The 18,491-nt window shown below is 35.6% G+C and overlaps 1 protein-coding gene across 9 annotated transcripts in view; it reads left to right on the top strand.

Moving 5' to 3' along the window:
* ZHX1 (zinc fingers and homeoboxes 1) overlaps positions 1-18,491 on the top strand; it is a 44,892-nt gene that overhangs the window by 1,053 nt on the left and 25,348 nt on the right. For all 9 annotated transcript variants that reach the window (XR_002320437.2, XR_002320435.2, XR_002320439.2 and 6 more), the window contains exon 2: positions 5,789-5,905. The gene's annotated coding sequence lies outside the window, so the exon portion shown is untranslated. The remainder of the gene's footprint in view (positions 1-5,788; positions 5,906-18,491) is intronic.

Genomic DNA, 18,491 nt, shown 5'->3' with positions numbered 1-18,491 from the left:
TCCATCTCCTGTAGTGTTTCGGCATTTGAGGGCAATGTTTGTTTTCTTCTCTTGGGGGGGGGGTCACATAGACCGGCACATTTAAGGTCTTGAGGAAAAGACGTCAGTGAAGTACTGAGCCTTGATTTCTGAATGTCAGGACCTGTATTAGCTAGACCTGTGTTAAGACTTGGGGTCTTAGTGAAGGAAAGACTGGAATCTCAGGGCAGAGAAAATGAAGGGCACTGGTAAAAATAATTCAGTCCTCCTTAAAGGAAGTCATGGGGTCGCAGCTCATCCAGTTTGTTCTTTAGAAGACAGTGTGTTCTTTAGGAATATGTATTTAGTGAGGGACTGGTTGAAGATGCAGAAGTCGTCAGAAGGATGTGCAATGTTAGGACTGGGCTGATAGGAATGAAAAAAATTACTGGGGAGAAGGGCAGGTGTTAATAGAACTATAAACTACACCTTTATCCCCAACAGAGACACCAGTTTTCTCAGGAATATAGAAGAAAGAAATTAAACTCCTTGGGGATGTGGGTGACAGTGAAGGAAGAATTAAGCTTGTCTTGTGGTGGAGTAGTGTGGGGAGATTTTTGAAGTGGGGAATTTTATGAGTTCAGAATGGGAACATTTGAGACAGGGAAGAAGCAAAGAAGCTACTTGAAGAGTTCCTGTGTGAATGCTTCCTGTGAAGGAAGAGCTACTTAGCAAGAGTATAATTCAGTAATCATTGAGTTAACATATATGTTTGTATAAATATCAGGATTAGGAACCCTGAAGTTCACTGGAAGAAAGTCCCATTTGGGGCCAAAAAAGAGAATGAGACAAGAAGTAGGTGGCTTATTTCTTTGTGGAGAAAGAAGCTTCTTGCAGGCAACCTCGGGAATGGTTGATATCTGTTTGCTTCTTTGTTTGGTGTTTTTAGATCTATTTGGTATGTTTTTGTGTTTTCTCGCCTTTTCACTTCCTGCTCAAGTCCACTGATAGTGTTACATTATTTCCAGAAGGATGAGATGTCTTTTTTCCAAGAGAATTATTCACAAACTGTTTGGCTGGAGGTGAGGATGAGCAGATATTGAATGATGGTGGTAATATATTAATCTAAACAGTTGATTTCTTAAATAGTAATTATGTTACTGATGTTAAACTAAAGAATTGTATATGGGCTGTCAACAGCAATTATGAGTTAATGGAATGAAAAAGAAAGGGCATTCAACTGACTTCTTCACTCCATGTTCTGTTTTTCTCTTTCTCCCTGCCTTTTCAGGGTTAAGTAAATGTGTATATAAAACAAGAATTAAGTTTTATGAATCCTTTAAATATAGAATACTATTTCATTCATCAGTTTCTTTTCTATGTAAGCAATTTCACCAAATGCTTTAAATATAATTAAAATGAAAAAAGAAAACAAGAAGAGAATGAAGCTGAGGAATCAGTAGCTCATGCCAGCTGTGATTCATGCAGATTTCTTAAGCTGTTCTCCATTTACAAGAGCTTTTGAGTTCTTACATTAAAAGTACATTTATAAATTTCAAATATTATTATGGAACAGTTCATAATTGCAGAGTTTTCAAAAACATTGTGTGTGTGTTCTGTTCTTCAATTTTGGAAAGGTTCATGTAGCTCTAGTTTAACATTCGGTTCTTAACAGATTAAGATGGGCAGACCAAGAGTAGCACCATTGCCAGATGGTATGAAAATATGCTAATACTGAAAATGCAAATGTGATTGTGGTAGGGAACACTCATTAATAGACTTCTTCCTGTTGTAGCTGAACTTTATCATTTCATTAGATTTGGGGGCCATTATTCTAATTTATAACAATGGAACAATTATTTTATATTTAATGTTTTCATTAAAAAGTCTAAAAGATATACATTAAAAATAGAGAAATTTTCAGTTTTGTTAAGATAATAGTTCACAAATGATGGATTATATTGGGTATTTTCCCCCTTTATTACGTATTTTATTTTAACATGTGAAAACAAAGTGTTTTAAAGTTATATGTTTTTATACCTTATTGTATTAGTGTATAAAGGAGAAATGCAGAGAAATAATTTATTGTAAGTAAAGTTTACAGCAAATGCTATACTCAAACGGTAGTGCTGGTACATTGTTTTTTTCTGGTTATCAGTAAATTAATCACTTAACATATTGTTGAAACCACAATGAAAGTTTCAGGATTTATTTGGGATTTGGAATAAACTACTTTACTTGAATTTGGGAAGTACTAAAAATTTTAGGCTAAAGGTGGTTAGTCTGTTTTAAAAGCTAGTATTTTATGATTAGCACAGTCTTCATTTCAGTATTAGAAGTATCCTCTTCAGCACTGTAAGATGCATTGTAAAAGTGCATCACATTTACTGTTGAGCTTCTGATTTTCCTTAAAATCGTAAAAGTCAGTATACAATTTTATGTCAGAATTTTTGTAAATTGCATTTCATTGTCAAGAGTATGCTATGAGACTTCAAATGAGAGTAGATACTTCTGTAAGATTACTAATAGATGTTTTCTTGTGATTGTTGGCTTAGGTATATTTGTTTATGCAGTTATGAATACTTAGGTTTGCATAACTAAAGCAACTGATTTAATAGGATAGAAATAGAATTTCTCCTGGAGATCTCCGTATTTTACACAGCTAATTATTTGAAAAATAAATAGGTATCAATTTGTATGTGATTGCTTTTTTGTTTTTTAGGGAAATGTAATCTTAGTTGCATTTTGTGTGTTTTACAGTGTGATTGAGGGAATAAAATCAGTTTTGTAAAACTCAAATATCTTAAATCAGCCTCTCTTTAAAAAGAAAAGTACAGTGTTGTTTTATCCAAGTATTCAGTGCATCTGGACTAATGTGATATATGACTTGGAAAAGAAAAGTTGACACTGAATTTTAGCCTAGGCAATCAAATATTATTGAAAATTATCTTAACAGAATTAATGATATTCAAAATTTTGAATATATTTAATTAATTGAATATATTTAATTTCAAATTGCTTAAAGGATGGCATGATAAATAATTCTAAGCCTTTTAAAGTCAAAGAAACGGTATTATTTGGGGAAAATATTACAGTTGTATATTCTTATACTATAATATATTTGCACTTGTGTTGAAAATCATTAATGCTTTAACATGTTTATTAAAGTTTGGCATCAGAACATTTCATATGTGGCATTTTGGTTCCCTCTCTTTTTTTTTTCTCCTTTTCCCCTCAACTTTTGGTTATTGGGACAAGGGATTGTGGGGTGGTACTGTTGTTTCTAACTACTTTCCTTGTCTCTGTGTATTTTGCTCCATCCCAGATGTACTCCTTTGAAGTTCTTTGTGTAACCCAACAGGGCCTCTTAAAAGTTTTCGGAAAATGTGACCCATACCTAAACAAAACAATAATAAAAAATTTAAAAATTCAGAACATTTTCTCCTCATTATCGCTAAGATATTCATATGAAATTCCTTGTTAGTTTTGTAAGATGACACTTAAAAAGTTGTAGAGAAAATGTGCATTTCAAGAAAAAGCCTTTCAGAAGGGAGTACAGAATAACTTCTGTCTTTGACTGAGGAAATAATTATCCATTAGTATCTAGTTGCTAAAGCTGACTGGATATAAAATTGTTTATATGGTCATAACATGAAATGGAAAACAAGATTTGCTTGACCACTGATTCATTTATGTATGGTACATATTTTCAGCAAACTTAAGAAGCATCTTTTTGGGTTATTCAGAGAACTTTTAGACTCATTATATAAACACTCTGGAAATCTCAGACTTTTATAGTCAATGTAACCTCAATTTAGTAGGTTAAATAATGTGATCTCTAACATCCATTATAGGTCTAAAATGCTGTTTGTGTAAATGGGAATGGTGCAGTTAATTCCTGTCCTTAAAATCCATCTATTAGACATCAAAAAACACTCCAATTTCTTAGGGTTTTTCTTAAAAATAAACTTTCTCAAATGTATTAAAAAGATGACTAAATTTTTAGAAATCTTAAAGCAACTTTTAGAAATTTACTTTGGTAATTTAGAAGGAGATGTTCTAAAATGCATTATTGGTGCTAGTTTTAGGAATCAGTGTAGTATCAGATAGGTCTAATCATTTTTGTCATCCAAAGTATTTTTTAAAAACAACCTGAACAAAACCTACATTTTGAACCAGTGGAAACTTATCCATAAAAATTTACCCCAGTATCTCCACTCTTTTTTAATCATTCTTTTGTTCTGTGAAGCATTTTGCAAATACTGTGAAATTTGAAAGCATAATCTAATAGGCCACTGATTTTCTGCAATATCAATTATTCATTTTGGAACACATTTAAAATTTGGCAAATGTTTCCATCAATATCTCTAGTTCATATCCTGTTGAAGGCTAAAGAGTAACAACAAGAAGGTACCAAATGGAATCTGTAGAATTCCAATCATAGGCAAAAATTTAATCCACTGGACGTACCAGGAAATGCTATTTATTTTCTTCTAAGTGCAACACAATTCTTAAGTATCAGTATTAAATGCTGTTCAGAAAGATATATAGTAAGAATTATGAATAGAATTGTTATTATGTAACTTGAAAAAAGTCTTGGGAAGACTTGTTTGCTATATCTGAGGAAGCTCCCTGACAACCACAAATTATGCATCTTGGAAAATTATCTTACTATATACGATAGAGCTCTGACTTACATATGAAAAATAAATCCAATATTATATACACTTTAAAATACAATTTTTAATTATTGTGAGAATGAGAAAATCACTTGAAATATTCATTATATTCCCCTGAAATCTTAACTACTCTGGTTATATACCATAATTTTGGAAATATATCTTTTGCTTTTCTGAGAAAATTTTTCCAATTTATTGGATGGAATGATGATAATGCTCATCCAACAAATGTTTGGATGCTGCATTTTAAGATGTGATCATTGTAAAGACATTTGCTACTAGTTTTCTAGCAGAAATAAATAGGTGGTTTCCTTAAAACAGACTGTCACCATCTGCCATTGTACTAGATATTACTGGATACCACGGGTTTACTGTTTAACTTGGACTATTGGTTTATGTGATTTAGCACGAATAAAAACAATAACAACAACAACTTCACTTTAAAATAAGACACATTGGTTAAAACAGGTAAAAATATTGGCATGTTTAAGTCTAAATATACACACTTCCAAAATCATAGTTTAAACTTGCTATATTCAATTTTAGCAAAGAGTCATAGGATCATAGTTTTTAGAAACTTTGTTGATAATCTAGTTTTTTACTTATGGGAACATAGACTCAGAGAGGCTAAGTCCAAACAGGTAAGAAAAAAGCAGGATTAGGGTTTGAAACCAGGTCCAAATCCAGTGTTTTCCTGTTACACCAAAGTTATTTTTCAATTTAAAAATTCTACCCAGATTTTTAAAAAGTTAATCTTTGCACCTTAATTTTCAAAATTATAGTATACAAATAACATGTAACAAACAACTTTGAAAGTTTGAAAATGACTGCTTACCTACAAGAATATTCACATTATGGAAAATTTATCATAATAGAAATTTTGTTTGGTGGCTTTATATCAATTTATTGTATAATCTGATAAATACATTTGTAAACAGTGCATACCCATTATACCCATAATGTTAGTTTTGGCCTTGTAGATGATTATTTTGACATTTTTCATGAGGAAATTTAAAAGATCTTTTTCTTTTTAACAAAAGCCTGGACCTCTCCTGTAAAGTTTTGCTAACTCCTATATATATAAAACCTTACATGAATGAAGAATATACTTGAAATGTATCAGGACCTAACTGTCTTTATTCTCTTTGTAGGAAAAGGTGCATGGCTAATTTGTCGTTTGTAGTTAGTAATGGCTTGAGCTAAACTCCTCTAACTGGAAGGCATTCCCTGCTTCTTCGAAGGATAGAGTACTGGAGAAAATGTGGCAAGTATGTGTTCCTTGGTTTTGGAATGGGAATGTTAGATATTTCTATACTTAATTTATACTCTAGGGAGATTAATACTGCAGGTGATCAAGTCTTTCAAAGTTCACAAAGCTGGTATGTAATTAAAACTATATTTTAAAAGCAATGAAGATATGGCTACTTGATTTTAAAATATACTATTACTTTGAAATATACTTAAAATATATCATATACTATGAAGATCTTGATGTAGATACAAGTAGATTTCATCAAATTTTATTGTGCTTGTGCTTACACATTAAGAATATGGAGAGAAAAATCCCAGAGTCCTTCAAAATGTATACCCTGATAGCGAGCGATTAAACTAAAACTTGTTGTTTCATTTCTCTTACAGTTACCTAAATCAAAATATTTAATAAAGTATATAAGCTTTTTTTAAAAACTAATTTTGAAAGTTTTTATGTTACATATTATCAGAATTTGACTTTATCTGTTAATTCACTGACTTCTTTAGGAGTCATTACAAACATTAGCCATTACAATCTTGTTCAGTATATTTTACAAAATACTTTAATCCAACTACCAAAACTACAGTAATTTAGCAAACATTTTTTAAGTTCCTACAATAATACAAGACAAGAATTTGTTTAGCAGTATATGAAAGCTCCACTTTCACCTTTTCCCTCAAATAAAAGAGTTCACCTTGTTTGACTTTATTAATACTGATAACTTTTAACTTGAAAGTAATTAAACTTTAATCCTTATGACCCCTGGTAAAGTATGTAAATGTTATGCTTTGGAGTTTAGGGACTACAAATGCACAGGCAAGTAGTTTCTTTGAGCTTTTGCAGATAATCTGGGTTAGACCTGGAATAGCACTTTTGTGTCATAGCTTTTGTGGTAGATTTAACACCCCTTCTTGAAAGAAGCAGGGAAATTTTATTTTTGTCACAAATTTTGCAGTCACACTCAGACATTTCGCAGTTATCCAAACTTTGTAATAGTGGTAAGGATTTTCACTTTAGGACTAATATTTCAATATATATACTATTACTGTAATAATGTTGGATATATGTGTTAGAAGTATGTATTCCTAACTATTTCTAACTGTACGTTTATCTAAATACACACATACATGTATGAACTCTCTAATGTGTTAGAAAAATTGTATGTTAGAGATATAAGATAATAGTCTCCCTAAAGGAGGAGTTCAAAGAGTCCAGGGGTAGTTCTGCCTTTCTTCTACTTTCCCATTCTCATTTAATAAAATTATTAAGGTTAGCTACCCAGTATTGTGGGATTAAGGGCAATACTTGTGCAGCATAGGGCAGTATAACAGGCACCAACAGTTTTCTCTGAAGCAGTGGTTTCACTGGGGACAGAAATCCATCAGATGGGAATATGATTGCTACATTTTCAACGAAGAATGGTTAGAGTCAGATGAGGCAAGATCAGTTTTATAGGAACTATGAGTTATCATAGCTGATAAACTAAATTTACCTGCTGAGGACTCAAGGGACCTATAGGCCATTCTTATGCACATTCACGGCCTTTGATCATCTATGCTTCTGCTAATACTCCATAACTGTGTTAGCAGTGAAGCCTGGACATCATCCTCCAGTTAGTTTATGCAGATACTAAAAATAGAAGACACGTGTTAGGTTGGTCAAGGTTCTTAGTGGCCTCCCACTTATGCTTGTCCAGTGCATAGCCTTTACAAGTACTGGAGGTGGCCCTGTCAGTGCTGGGAGGCCAGTCCTTCCCTAACCATTAGTTGTTATGGGAGAGGAGATCATGGCATTGGGAGGGGATTGTTAAAGACCTAGATCCAAAGCAGTGACTGGGAGAAAACTAGGTAGATACACATCTCTTTCTCTGTCTTTGCACTGGTTGTCCTTTATGCCTGAAATGTTCTGCCCTCTCATAAGAGCTCGTTAGTTTCCCTGCTTTCCTTCATGACTCAGCTCACATTTCATTTTCTAGGGGGCAGCCTTTCCTGATTTCTCGTGTTGCTCATGCCTTCGCTTTTAAGATTACCTTCATATATTCTGTATATGTCTTGAATGTACCTAAATATTTACATGTTGTTTCCATTAGAATATATGCTTCTTGAGAGTAGGTATTATGTAGGTTTTGTTTTTGCTTTTGCCTTTCTTTATATCCGTAGAAGTTAGCACAGTTCCTGGCACACAGGTAACAAATACTTGTTGTCTGACTGCCTGATTGAGAGACATTGTTAGGGAGCTTTAGTCAAACGACCATAAAACTCACTGCTTTCTTTATATGGAAGAACCAAGTGTTCCTGACATCTGTCTTAGGGGAGGGTTAGTAAGCACAGAGGTTTCAGACCAGTAGCCAGGCTTGATTACCATATTGCAGGAATTTTCTTGGGATTGGATGATGGCTGATGGTGAATGCAACCTCTGGGGTAGTTTGTATATCTGGCTAAGTAGCTTTTAACTCTTTCAGACTGCCCATACAGTGATGGGAAGGGTTAGAAAAGCCAAGTATAGAATTCCGAGTTGATGTATTCTGAATGGAGATGGTAAAGGTGTTGTTAAAGCAGAATTTTTTATTTACTGTTAAGACAGGCCAGTTATCTTGATGGTAACTAATATAATGGAAATCTGGTTCTCTTCCATTTGGCCATTGCTTTGGGGATGATACACAGGAGAAAAAGTGGCTCTTGGCATGCAGTATGGAAAAGAGTGTTGACCAAAAAAGGGAAATTAATTGCATTTAAGCATAAGGTAAATGGGTAAGCCAGGAAGAAGCTAGGCTCTTTCTGAGAGGAACTTTTGTACTGCCTACAGGTAGGCAGGTGGGAGTGGGCATATGGCACAAGGAAGGAAATAGATTATATCCACCACTACCATGTAATGATGTCCTGTCCCTGGGATGAGTCTAGATTTGTAATGAAGGAAGGGGCTACTGAGGACTAAGATCACAGTGTTATACTGAAGGATTGCAGCACCCTTTTAGGTTTTCCAAAGCAGTCCTTGGCCTGGATATAGGTTGCACAAAATTGATTTTAGTGACTTATGTGACACCAGACCCAGAACCACCAAAAATCTGTCCTACATTTTCCCATGTGATTGACTGCTTTCTACAACAGAATCACCACCTGTTTTGCCTTATGAGACACATACAAGTGGGATGCACTTGTAAGAAAAGGAGGCAGTTTGATGTGGAGCAAAAGAGAGCTCAATTTGGAGTCTAAGGACCTGATTTCAAACTGTGGGCCTCAGTTTCTCCAGATTTAATACGGTGTTGTTGCAAGAGACTCTTAAGATCCTTTTCAATACTATGATCTCAGATGGATTCCACTTCTCCTTTCCAAAATTATGATCTCATATAAATTCCCCTTCTGAGGAGCGAGTCAGGTCTTTGCCTAATGAGGTCAGGTGAATTTGAATGAAATTACCCTGTTACTGTAGTATAATACTACTGTCTCTTACTGTGGTAGGATGAGTACAGTGTTCTTGATCCTTTGGATTGTCTGGGTTAGGGGCTTTTACTTAAGGGCTTCCAAACATGGATTTTTGTGACAGGGTATCAGCTTAAGAAATCTGAGTTATAATGTATCTGGAAAACAGAACTCTTGGGAGAAAAATAGACCTACAGGATCAGTTGATGATTGAATTTTGGAACTGACTCAAGGTATCTGAGAGATTATGATTAGAAGGTACTGCTTGAATGGTTATGCAAAGAAAGTAGTGATTAATGAATCAGTGTGAACCTAGAGGGGTATGTTTCATAGGGTGCCTTGAGGACTTGTCTTTGGCTTTGTAATGTTCACCTTACATTTTTAACAATAATTTATTAAGCATTTACTGTGTGCCAGGCATTATGGTAAGCACTGGGAATACAGAAAAAGGCAAAAGACAGTTCCTGCCTTCAAGGAACTCCCATTCTAATGAGAGACACAACATGCAAATATTTACATAGTACAAATTGTAGATAGAGTAGATAGAAAGTGACCTCAGGGGAAGGCAGTAAGCAGTAGGTAGCTAGAAAAGTCCCCCCAAAGAAGGTAGGGTTGAAGTTAGTCTTGAAGGTAGACATAGAAACTATGAAGTGGAGGTGAGGAGGTGGAATGCATTTCAGGCATGGGGGATAGCCTGTAAAAGGCATGAAAATAGGAGATGGAGTATTTATGCAAGGAACAGCAAGTAGGCCAGTGCAGCTGGATCATACATGTTTATAACTCCTTTATCTCACTGCTTACTGCTCATTCCATTTCCAGATAGTTTTAAATGTTAAGCAGTTTCATCCTTATATCAAACATAATAACCTAATTTCTACAATTTCCACCCAGTCCTTTCAGTGCTGCCCTCTGAGGCCAAGGAGAACATATCTAAACCTGTCAAGTCTACATGAACATCCTTCAGGTATCCCCTAACTTGCTCCCTGCCCAGGTCTTCTAGTCTTCAGGCCAAATACACATTTTGTTATAGTTCTTTTTTCTTAGGTTACAGGAGTAGAGATGGCATGCCTCTAAAATTTTCTAGGAGAGAGATAACATACTAGATCCACAAAGATCTTCACAAACTAAAATGGTGGGTTCAATCTAATGACATGAATTTAATAGGCATAAAGTCTACACTTGGATTAGGAAAATGACTGCATTAAATATAAAATGGGGGGGTACAAGCTGGATAACAGTTCATGTGAAAAAGATGTGTGTTAGTAGACTCTATTCAATATATTATCTTTGTGAAATGGCAGCCAAAAGATTAAAATGATTGCAGGTTACATATTAATAGAGACATAATTTTCATAAGAGGAGAAATGATAATACTCTTCTCTATACTGGTTAGACACTTTGGAGTATGGTGTCCAGTTCTGGGTCACACAATTAATAAATGGCAGAAAAGATTTGAAATCAGATCTTCTGAGTCCAAGTCCTGTACCTTTTATTTTTTTTAAATAATATTTTTTTTCAATCTCTGAGGTATGGACCTAATTGTAGTATTGCTAGGTCAGAGAGTATCTACAGGTTAGTGACTTTAGGGGCCTATGCCAAAATTGCTTTCCAGAAAAGCTGGACCAGTTCACAACTCCACCAACAATGTATTGATGTGCTTGTCCTCCTGAAGCCTTTCCAACAACTATCATTTTCTTTTTCGTCATCTTTGGCAATCTGATAGTCGTGAGAGAAAAACCTAGACCTTTCTCAGATAAACTTTCTTCAAAGATTTTTTTCCCAATTAACTGTTGGATGAAGGCCTGGATGGCATGCTCATTAAGCAGATATCCCTAAGCTGAGGAATAGGTAGCACACCGGATGACAGAGAAGATTCTTACTAGCTAAAACATTGGACTGAATCTAACAAGACGAAATTCATTTGGAATAAATGTAAAGTTTTGCTCTTGGATATAAAAAATCAGCTTCACAAGTACAAGATGGGAAAGGTGTGGCTGTATAACAGTACAAAGAAAGAGCTGTAAGTTTTAATTGGCTGTGAGCTCATCAAGTGAGAAGTATCTAAAAAGCTAATTTGATGTTGAGATGCATTAAGAAAGGTTTAGCTTCCAGCAATAATGAGGTGGTAGTCTTGTTATTTGCCTTGATCTGATCTCATCTAAAGTATCAGTTTTAGCCTCACAGATGAAGGATATTGATAAACTGGAGAGCAAGGGAGGAAAACAAGGATAGTGAATGGCCCTTAGTCTTTGTCATATGAGGAAGGAGGGATTGAAGGAATAGAGGATATTTATCCTGGAGAAGAGAAAACTTAGGAAGAACATAACTGTTAACAACCTTATATGAAGGACTGTTATATAAAGGAAGGATTAGACTTGTTACATTTGGTCCCAGAGGGCAGAACCAAGGCCAGAGGGTAAAATGTTACGTTAGACTTGATTTCAGAGAAAATTTCTTAACAATTAGAGGTGACCCAAAAAGGAATGAGTTATTTTGACAAATGGTGTGTGATTCTTTCTTAGAAGACTTGAAACAGAGGATGGATGACCATTGTTAGGTATATTATCATGCGATTTCATTTTGGGGTATGGTTTGGACTAATGAGCTCCACAAGCTCTCAACTTTAAAACTGTTATCCTATAATCTTGATGTACAGTGGCATGTCACCTACACTTCTACCTTTTTGCTTTGAATGAGCTTTCTAGTAATCAGCCATATTCTAATAATCAGCAATAGCCTATATAGTTTCAAGCATGCATAATGAGATTATACTTACCTCTTCGCATTCAAATCTCAGTTTTTTATGTGAATAGAGCTATATAGTACATCGCTATAGTACATTTCTGCGGTATCATTGATTGACATCATCATTTCCTGTAGATCACTGAACATGTCTACCTTTGGTAATTTCTATTTCATACTTATTGCTGTCTGGTATCTGGTTTATTAGTAACTTATATCTGAGCATGATTTTTCCTTCCTTTTCTTGAATTTCCCTTTTAGTTTAAAACCTTAGATTATCCAGTCTCCAGGCCCTTCCTTGTTAGATATATACAATTCCTGGTCATTTTCATATCTTATGCCATGGTCCTAAAAGTTAAATCCTGTTCTATTAATACCATATCCTAGATTTTCTTCTAAGATCCTTTTTTTCCCCCCTTAAATCTGCTTTTTCTTTAGTTTCTGTCTCATGTTCGAAGCCTTGGAGTTACCTTTGACTCCACTGTTCTCTTATTTCTAATAATTTACCAAATCCTATCAATTCTATACACAGCCATCCCCTTTTCTTTTCCATTATTATAATCTGGACTACTGTTAAGAGCCTCCTAATAGGTTTTCCTGACTCTGGTTTCACCTGCATTACTGATAGTGATGCCAGACTAATTTTCTTTAGGCATAGGCTGCTCAATTAATCAAGTATTTATTAAGCATCTGTGATGTACCAGACACTGTACTAGGTTCTATGTATATGAGACAGAAACCAAATAGTCCCTGCCCTCAAGGAGCTCACATACTACAAGTTCATGTCACTTCTGCTCAGAAGTCTTCAGTGGCCTACTATGGGTTACTGAATCAAATTGGAACTCCTTTGGCTGGCATTCAAGACCTTTCATACTTTGGTACTACGTTACTTCTGACCTTCCATACATTTTATGCTTCAGCCAAATTTGACTATTCTTTAGCCCCTGAACATACTTTTTACTTTTTCTCCTTCATGTCCTTGTTCATATTGTTCCCTTTGCCTGGATTATTTTCCTTTTTTCCTTTGCCTTTTGAATTCTTACCTATAGTCTAAAATCCAACTGAAAATTCTATTTCTTCCATAAAGCTTTTTTTGATTTCCCCCTTTTGATAATTACTATTTTCCTTAGCCCTTACATAGCAGTTTGGTTTTTTTTTTTGCTAGGCAGTGGGGTTAAGTGACTTACCCAGGGTCACATAGCTAGTAAGTGTTATGCATCTGAGGCCAAATTTGAACTCAGGTCCTTCTAACTTCAGGTCCGGTGCTCCTATCCACTGCACCACCTAGCTGCCCCTCCTTACATAGCAGTTTTATTCTCAACTCTCTCTAATACTCATGTAATAGTAAAATAGTACTATTATAATTATAATAATTGTTATTTATTTTTTGCTTTTTTGGTTAGGCAGTTGGGGTTAAGTGACTCACATTGATATAGTACTTTAAGATTTGCAAAGTGTGTGTCTCACAACAGCCCTGTAACAACTAGGTAGTATAAATATTATACTCATCTTATAGTGAGGAAACTGAGTCTCCTGAGAAGTTAATTGGCAAGTAATATTTCCATATTGTAGCTGTCTGTGTTTTAGTAATAATAGCTAGCATTTATATAGCACTTGTTTTGCAAAGTGCTTTACATCTGTTGTTTCATTTGATCCTCACGACAACCTTGGGAAAGAGATGCTATTATCCCTATTTTTTTTTTTTTACTGATGAAGAAATTGAGGCTCAGAGAGGTTCACTGACTTGCCCACAGTCACACAACTATTAAGTATCTGAGGCTGAATTTGAACCTAAGTCTTCCTGCCTTTCAGTCTAACATTGTATCCACTAAGCCACCTAGCTACACCTTATCCTGTTTTAGACTGTAAACTTCATGAGGGCAGGGACTGTCTAAACTTAGTATCTTTTTCACTGCTTGGCTGCAATCATGTATATACAGGCACTTAGTGTTTCTTGAATAAATGAACTTCTTTATGTTATAATGAACATTGCCATATAGGATAGGATAAAAGCATAACTTTATAGTATGTTAATTAGATCTGTGCAAACATGAGGGGCAAAATGACACCAGGTAATTAGTTCCACAAAAATGGTATTGTAGAAATGACATACATATTTTTATGCAGCCAAAATTGATCATAAAAGTTTAAGGTATGTACAGAGATCTGAGACTACATAATTTTTATAATGGTAATACCTGCTTCCCATTGTCCTACCCCAGAGATTCAGGGCTTTTTAAGTTGGTATAGAGGATAAAGATGGCCATGAATACATGATCTTAACCTGGGTCTAATGTAGGGAGATGTTTGCACTGTGCTGGTTCATAGGTTTATAGATACAGAGTTAGAAGGGGTCTTTCTATAGCCATTTAAAAAAACTTTTAATGATACCTTTTTTTTTATGTCAGTCATTTTCCATTATACCCTGCCCCCATCGAGTCTTCTTTTCTCACAAAGACAGTTAATGCAAGAGCAACCATCAAAGCAACTTTGTCTGATAGCATATCTGAGCTTCCCCTCCCTCTACTTAGAGGAAGGAAGTATGTTTCACACCTTCTGTCCCGGGGACCGAGATTACAGTTACCTGAGTTCAGTTGCCGTTTACTGCTGGGTTGTTTGTTTGTTTTGTTGTTGTTTTTCTTTTTTTTGGTACATTATTGCCCTTATCAATATTGTTTTCTTGGTGACTGCTATCTTTACTCTATATCAGTTTATGTAAATTTTCCCATGACCTTGTTACATCTCCACAACTTTGTGCCTATTCCATCCCTGCTTCTTTCACCACTCCCAGTTTTCAGCTCTGCCATTTAGAGCCATTCCCAAGCACTGTTGATACTAGATTGGACCCCCCTAGGAATAGGTAAGAATTTCATTCTCTTTCCCTATCTAGCTCTCTAGACACAAGCAGCAAATTTCAGGCTAGGAACTATGGAAAGGAGGTGATTCCTTGGAGGGGCTAAAATATGGGGAGACCCTCCCAGCTATATGTTCCTTGTGGTTTGCTGTTTCTGCTTTGTCATGCTTCAGCAACTGTTATCTGACTGGCTAACGTTGAATATACAGCCAGTCAGAGGGAATCTTGGAGACAGGTAGGAAAGAGCTACCATCTTGTTCTGGGTTATTACTGCATTCTCTTGTGAGCCTTAAGAATAGACTTTGCTTATAATGTATTAATGATGTTTTCACAAAATGACATTATTTGTGAGGCAAAGGGGAATGCCTGTAATTTAAAGTGCAACCCCAGCATGAACTGAATAAATGACAGTGATAATATTCTGGTCTGTTTATAATGTTATTCATTTTGAAGAGGAAACCAAAAATGTTTTTGAAAGTAATTATATCAATACCTGTTTATTTAGAGCACATAAATTGTGATTTCATTCATATGAGTACTTGTTCCACTGCTGCTGATCATAGTCATTTCATGCCTTAGTAGGAGGTCTTTGTATGTTGCTGCAGCTAAAAATAAAAAAAAAAAAAGAAAATCACCTGGTGGCCTAATTGATGATCAACCTTTCCAAATTTAGTTAGGCTGTCTTGGGTAACAGATGTATAGTCTCTTGTCAGGCCCGTATTTGAGGCCTTTCCAGTTTTGTAGGATCTGCTAGGACTTGTATTCTAGAGACATTACCTTTGCATACCAAGGGTCACCTCCATGTTAGGGTGAGGCATTAAAGTAGTGCTTTAGTGGAAGAATTACATTTCAAATATGCTTTTTAAAGTAAACATTTTCCACCCATTGATATGTCTAAATCTAAGCATTTTGTAACTGCAGTACCACCTAACTATGCTGTTACGCAATTGACCTTTAACATGTGGGTGAATAGTGCAAAAATCTTCAAATTGGATGTTGAGACTTGTTTTTAGCTAATCTATTAAATTATCAGAAAAAAGCAAGGCCACAGATAAGACATCTCAGCTGTGTCATCCATTTGTACCTGGCAGCTTTCCTGCCCTTTGCCCCACTGCAGTGTTATGACAAAAAAAGAAATTGGAGCTATACAGCTACAAACTTGTGTACATTAATAGAATTCTAGACTTTCACAAAATTGGTATCTCTTACCTTATTAAAGGAATAATAACAAATCACATTTATCAAGTAGTTTGAGATTTACAAAGTACCTTCGTCATCAGCTCTTTGAGGTGTGGATAATGCAAGTCTTACTACTAGATGGATGAATTTAGGTAGGAAGAAGGAATGTGACTTGCCTAGGGTCATGCCAATACTAGGTTTTAAAATTAGAATTTGAATGTAGATCTTCTAATTTTAAGACCAATGCCCTTTACACCATACTGCAGACATAGTATTTGACAGATAGGTTGTTTCTACTGCTTCTCTTTATGCTTTCTCCTCCCCACCAAATCTCTCCAGTGGTTTACAACTGCAACTTATTTTGTTGAAATTGCAATCAAAATAACTAACTAGTTAAACAACCACAGGTTAGGTCATACGTATGAAATGAGAAAAGAAAAGGTCAGATAGATAAATGGGGAGGAAAGAGAAAAGGCAGAAAAAGAGCAGGAAAAGTTTTAGATGGACAGAACAGTGATATCATGGTAGAAGCATAGGTTTCTAGACTAGTAGGAGAAATTGAGTGATGAGTTCCTGTTACAGACTGTCAGGATTGAAAAAAGAAGATATAGTTGTGATTTCAAATTTCTGCTGGTGTCATCTGTCTGCCAAGAGCAGAGCCACTGATAAATTCTTGCTTTGCTGGTAATTTCTGTCTTAGGTGAAGGAAGTAACCTGTTATAAGGTCAGGGTGGTGAAAAAGAAACAAGGCCCTGATTTTACACCTTAGAATTTTGTGATAGATAAAGAGAACACTGCGTAATTTGATGGACTGAAGAGAATTTAAAGATAGGATAGATAGCACTCCGTAGCCTAAGACTGAAAGGGAAACTGACTCAAAGAATGATGAGACACTGTCAAAAATGGAATTCTGGTGACACTGTTACAGTTGATTCTGATGAAAAAGTAGAGGTGTCTTCAGAGATGGGTATGGCTGAATAGAGAGTTGATCACTGAATTAAAAGAGTTCACAGGAGAGAAGCAAGCAAGGATAGGTATTAGGACAAAAAAAATGTGAAAAGGCTCTGTAAGACTAGTTTCAGGAAGAGTAAGGGTGAGTATGATCTGAGACTTGCAGAGAATACTAAAATTATTTTTAAAGGTAGTATTTAAAGCTTTGACGGAAAGGAGCAAGATGATCAAGGAAGGGAATTGAAAAAGGATAACTTCTTGATGTGAATGAGAAGATAACTGAAGACAGAAAGCAGAACTGACGAACTACGTTCCTTTTGTTTTCTTCCACCAAGGAGAATGGTTTTTAATTTGTGAAGTATAGAACAGAAGTGATCAACAGAAAATCAAAATCCAGAATATCTGAAGAGATAACTGTCACAGAGCTCAAATCCCTATGACTAGATTCTCCTATTAATGAAAGGCCTTATGGTAAGGACTTCTGATCCATGGTCGCTGTTGTGTGGTCTTTGAGGCATTCTTGGAAAGAGAAGAGGTATCCCAAATTGGAGGGAGACAAGAGTTCTCCTGCTTCTCTTCAAACTTCTACCTGTAGATCCTTATTCTACCCTCTGGAGCAAAGTAGAACAAGTCTGAAATATGTTGCACACATAACAGCATCTTAAGTATATGAAAATAGTGTGTTCCCCCAAATAAGCCAATAGATAGGGATTTATTTATTGTCTATTAATAACCTGTGCTGCATCAAGCATTAAGGATACAAAGCCAAACTCGAACAGTCTCTGTCAAGGATCTTGCATTTTATTGGGGGAAGCAAGTAAATACAAGATAATTTTGGGTGGAGGATTAAGAGCTGGAAGAGGATCATGGACATGCCATGTAGGAATTGGCACTTGAACTTAAGCTTTGAAAGAAGCTAGGGCTTCTGAAGCAGAAGTTAGGAGAGAATGCATTTTAGGAATATGGCCTGTGCAAAGCCACAGAGATGGGAAATGGAATGTCATGTATGAGAAACAGCAAACAGGCCAGTTTGCCTGAACCATAAACATCTCCAGGTCCTTCAACCAATCTCTAAATTAATTAACAAGCATTTATTAAGTACTTACTATATGCCAGGCACTGTAGTAGATAGTGGGCATTCAGTACAAAGAGTTAAATAGTCCCTACTCTCAAAGAGTTTACGTGTTGTAGGGGGAAGCAAGTACTTACTGCATATAAGTATATACAGAATAAATGTGAAGAAAAGAAATACAGTTAGTAGTGAAGGAAAGCACCAGCAATTGGAAGGATTGGGGAAGGCTTCAGATAGAAAGAAGGTAGTGCAAGACCTGTGTCTGGAAGGAAGAGAGGGAGTCTATAGATCTTGGGGGGGGGGGAGTGCATCTCAGGCCTGGGGGGGAAAGGCAATGCAAAGGCATGGAGACTAGGAATAGAATATCAAGTCTGAGAAACTGTGA

Source organism: Phascolarctos cinereus, unplaced genomic scaffold (assembly GCF_003287225.1).
Source record: "Phascolarctos cinereus isolate Bilbo 61053 unplaced genomic scaffold, phaCin_HiC Scaffold_4;HRSCAF=312, whole genome shotgun sequence".
Taxonomy (NCBI): domain Eukaryota; kingdom Metazoa; phylum Chordata; class Mammalia; order Diprotodontia; family Phascolarctidae; genus Phascolarctos; species Phascolarctos cinereus.
This window is presented reverse-complemented; position numbering and strand designations above follow the sequence as displayed.